The sequence below is a fragment of the Salvelinus sp. IW2-2015 genome, linkage group LG7 (genome assembly GCF_002910315.2).
Source record: "Salvelinus sp. IW2-2015 linkage group LG7, ASM291031v2, whole genome shotgun sequence".
In the NCBI taxonomy this organism is placed as follows: domain Eukaryota; kingdom Metazoa; phylum Chordata; class Actinopteri; order Salmoniformes; family Salmonidae; genus Salvelinus; species Salvelinus sp. IW2-2015.
This window is the reverse complement of record NC_036847.1, coordinates 23440541-23445439: the sequence shown is the minus strand read 5'-3', so window position 1 is coordinate 23445439 and position 4899 is coordinate 23440541. Positions and strand designations below refer to the sequence as shown.

Genomic DNA, 4899 nt, shown 5'->3' with positions numbered 1-4899 from the left:
TCCTAACCCAACCTGTCTTCTACTGCTGTCACCCGTCCTCAACCCAGCTAACCTTTCTACTGCTGTCACCTCCCTAAAACCACCTGGTCTACTGTCACCTCCTAACCCAACTTCTACTGCAGCACTCCTACCCCAACCTGTCTACTGCCTGTCACGTCCAACGCCAAACCTGTCTACTGCTATCACCTCCAACACCCAACCTGTCTACTTGCTACCACCTTCCAACCCAAACCTGTCTACTGCTGTCACCACTCCAACCAACAACCTGTCTACTGCTGTCTCACCTCTCCAACGCATAACCTGTCTACGCTCGTCACCTCTAACCCAACTGTAGTCTACTGCTGTCACTCCTCAACCCAACCTGTCTACTGCTATCACCTCCAAACCGCAAAACCTGTCATTACTGCTCTCCACCTCTCAACCTCATAACCGATCTACTGCTATCACCTCCCAACCCACCTTTTTCTACCTGCTTCATGGGAGGTGACAGCAGTAGACAGGTTAGGCTGGGTTGGGAGGGGACAGCAGTAGACAGGTTAGACAGGTTAGGCTGGGTTGGGAGGGGACAGCAGTAGACAGGTTAGACAGGTTAGGCTGGGCTGGGAGGTGTGTGTAACTCTGTTGTTCCCTCTGTTTCTGCTGGGCAACGGTAGACTGATGGACCAGGTAGTCCCAGGACTCTGGGGATCCGGTAAGCTAACAGCTAGCCCACTCGCTACTACCTCTATTTCTCTGCTACCTGTACCTCTCTCTCTCTCTCTCTCTCTCTCTCTCAATCCATCGCAACTTTTTATCTTGCCTCCTCTCTTGCTCTTTGCCCTCTCCTCTCTCTACATTTCTAAATATTTCTGTCTCTCTTTAGATATATATATACTGGGTAAATATATATATATATACACCTCGTTCTCCTCATACCATAGCGTTTAAGGTTATTGTTTCCCGTGCTTCTCCCTCTGAGTGTGTGAGTGTATGCGTGTGTGTTGGTGTGTGTCCATACTGTTTCTGCTCCTGTGGCTGTGTCTGTTTGACTCCTCTCCTGACCGTCTGTTCTCCCTCTCTGCACTTGTGGGCATGTGTTGGTTGGTACTGTGCTGCTGTAGTCTCAGTCAGAGATGTGCATGACTCARGAGGATCCGTTCAGGCCAAGCCTTGCACTATCATTCTCACTGCTAGGGGGCAATCATTCACCACTTTACCCAGTACTGTTGGGCTCATTGCTTATTGAAAGGTGGGGGAAATGTTTGATCATGATGATAATGTTGTACACCTGTATCAGTACGATCGTTTTCATCTTTCTCTGTACAATTAAACACTGTGATGCGGAATGGATTTCTTTCTCCGAGAACAGATCATAAAAGCACCATTTGTTGGGCTGTTACCAATGCAGTGCTCCAATGTTAAAATGTGTCTTTGATGCAGGTGTATCGTTACATTTGTATCAATAAAATCCAGAGTGGAGTCCATAGTCAGCAATGATAGGTGGCAGAGTGGCATCTCAACCTGCTGGGCAAAAACTGGTTGAATCGATGTTGTTTTCACATCATTTCAACAACAAAAAGTTCAATGTGATGACGTCGAATCAACATGGAAAACTGATTGATTTGAAAAAAAATCATTAACGTAAGGGAATTTCATTATTTCACTCAACTTTAACCTAAATCCAATTATATGAATTGTTTTGTTGATTTCACTTTGAATTCAGGTTAGTTGACAACTAACCAAATGTAAATCAAAACTAGACGTTGGACTGACGTCTGTGCCCAGTGGGAAGTCGGTCTGAGATTTGGGGGAGAAAAAGCCAGGGAATTATCATGTGTTTATCTTTGATTGTTAACAACTAGGTCTGTATAGTGGATGGGAATTATAATGAATGTTCAACCACCATGATTATCACAGCAATGGTAGCCAATTCAGCCAACTGTTCAAAATCAGTAATAAGTAGCTGCTGATGTGTGTCTGGTGTTGTTTAACCAGGTGAGAGACTGCCCAGCTGACGTGTGTGTGTCTCTGTCCTCTCCTAGGAAGCAGAAGCAGTGGATCCAACCCCAGTGTGGGTACTGGAACAGGGAAGGGCCCTAGCCGACGCTCCTCCCCACAAGAGAAGGGTCACAGATCCACATGCAGTGAATCCGAGCCACCAGGCATCCTAGGGGCAAGGCGCCCTGGCGATAGGTCCGCCAGCCAGTTGAGTCATCACAGCAGCCATGCCCACTCCAGCAACAGCCACGCCCGCTCGGGTTTCAGCCATGCCCAGTCTCACAGGAGCCACTGTCACTCACAGAATAGCCACGCCCACAGCCACGCCTCCTTCACCTACAAACACGCCCCTTTCACCCAGCCTGGGCTTGGCTCATGTGGCCACAGTGAGCGAAGCCACGCCTCCTCCTACGGCCCCCCCGGCCTGCCCCCCCCATACTGCCTGGCCCGGCTGGCCCCTAAGACCTCCGTCAGCAACAGCACCCCTCCCGGGGCCCCCCCGGTACGGGAGCTAGGAGCCGTCCCCCCTGAACTCACGGCCAGCCGCCAGTCCTTTCAGCACGCTATGGGCAATCCCTGTGAGTTCTTTGTTGACATCATGTGACAGACAGGACAGTGCCTTTTAAAAACTCGCTGAGCACAAACAACTCCCCCGTCCAACTGCCTGACACCTCTCCGTCCCGCCTCTCCTTTTCTTCTTTTCCTCTCTGCTACTGACTATCCCTGAGTTGAGAATGTAGACGCTGGTCCTCTCCCCTCCCTCCCTCTGATGTCGGAGCAGGGGAAGACAGCAGACTAGAGCACAACAGAACAGATGAGAGTCCTGCTATCACACAAACACACAGAGCCTCAGTGTCTGATCTGAACCCCTGCCAGCTCCTTTGTATTGACGTGACGTGTACAGTTTGTAAAATCGATGTGAGTGGTGTTCAATGTGGTGATCCTTGTGCGCTGCCACACAGACAGTCCAGTCCTGAGAGCATGTACTTACTCTATGTAGAGTATGACTACCTGCTGTTTGTAGAACCAGACATCCAGGCCAACTGACTGGGTCTGGATCTCAATCCCCCAGACCCACCCAGAGCTCTGGAAGASGAAAGCCCGCCAGAGGCTCTGGATTCCCAGCCAGCCTCCTAGCATGTCACCCTTTACACAAACTTCCACTGTTTAGCCCATAATACCAAAACTCCTGCTCTAACTGACTGACCTGCTATCTTATCCCGTATGCAGCTGGTCCCCCTACATAATATGTCATGGTCTCCCTGCATACCAGATAAGATAGCATATCAGTAATCGAACTAGTCAAAGCTAGCCTCAGCCCATTTGACAGCCCTTGTATTTGTCCAACTTCATAAGGGAGACACTGTAGCCAGTTGTTAGTTTAAATTTGGGGGGTAGTGCCTCTTGCCAATGGTCTAAATGGAGAATCCATACACTGGAGAATTGTAGTGATATTTATGTGATCATGATGTTGCATTGAAGGTCAGTGTCATACCTCTCTCTATGACACATAGACAATCACACATAGTTTCCCTCTGTGTGACTCAGTGGCCAGGTTATGGCCACTGTCCTAGATGTGCTTTGTCCAATGTCTCATTAATAATGCAGTCAATTGACCCGTGACCTCCACAACAGAGGTCTACTACCTGAAACAGAACTAAGCTGATCATCACCAGTTAAAGACAACAGGGTCGCTGAAAGTGGATGGATGTCCCCCTCCAGTCATCAGTGTTGACTGAAACAGAGATAACCAAAGCTTCACACAGTGAGGTGTGTAGTTCTGTACAGTGTAGGTATTGTTCTGTGATATCACCAGATGATTTCTGATGAAAGATTCTTCTTGTGAAACAAATGAATAAAGCTGTGTTTGAGTCTACCGACAACACAGAAACGGTGTGGTGCATAAGACCTTTCTATCACGGCACTCTCCTAATTATTTGAGCACTTTTTCATTGTCTCGCTCTCTCTCTGGCCCTTTAGTATGAAACACTGTTTGCAATCAAAGCTTCGTCCGTCATTTAGTTTCTTTACAAAAAGAGGAATAAATTGTACATAGAAATGTATTATATATAAGAATAAAAAAATATATATGTACAAAGATTTTGTCTGTTTTTCTCTTCTAAAAAACAACATTGTGAACTATGCAATTGATGTGCTTTTTAGTTGTACATACAGAAACCAGAAAAAAAGGTTGGTTAGACAACTTTTAACTGTATTAGATGATGCTAAGTGTTATATAGCTCAATGGTAGCCAATAGTCAGAATTGCATTTACTATATTTAACCAGCAGTAGGAGACATCCAGCCATGTGAGGTATTTATTGTTATATTTGTCCTATTCCGTATTCACCCATTCAAGTAAACAATTTGTGAAATGTTGAATTTGTAGAATACATTTAGAAATAGCAGAAGTGATATAAATTAGTGTTTTCAGATCAAAATGAAATCTGTTCAAAAAGACTAGGCCAGATGAGTATCCTTCTGAGATCAAGCAAAAAAAAGATTTTGGAATTATTATATTAACTCAGCAAAAAAAGAAACTTCCCTTTTTCAGGACCCTGTCTTTCAAAGATGATTCGTAAAAATCCAAATTACTTCACAGATCTTCATTGTAAAGGGTTTATTAAACACTATTTCCCATGCTTGTTCAATGAACCATAAACAATTAATGAACATGCACCTGTGGAACAGTCGTTAAAACACTAACAGCATACAGACAGTAGACAATTAAGGTCACAGTTATGAAAACTTAGGACACTAAAGAGGCCTTTCTACTGACTGAAAAACACCAAAAGAAAGATGCCCAGGGTCCCTGCTCATCTGCGTGAACGTGCCTTAGGCATGCTGCAAAGAGGCATGAAGACTGCTGATGTGGCAATAAATTGCAATGTCCGTACTGTGAGATGCCTAAGACAGCGCTACA

General features: G+C 45.7%; 1 pseudogene; it reads left to right on the top strand.

Moving 5' to 3' along the window:
• Positions 1-4075, top strand: part of LOC111966626 (segment polarity protein dishevelled homolog DVL-1-like) — a 24730-nt pseudogene extending 20655 nt beyond the window's left edge.
• Positions 4076-4899: the final 824 nt, after the last annotated feature.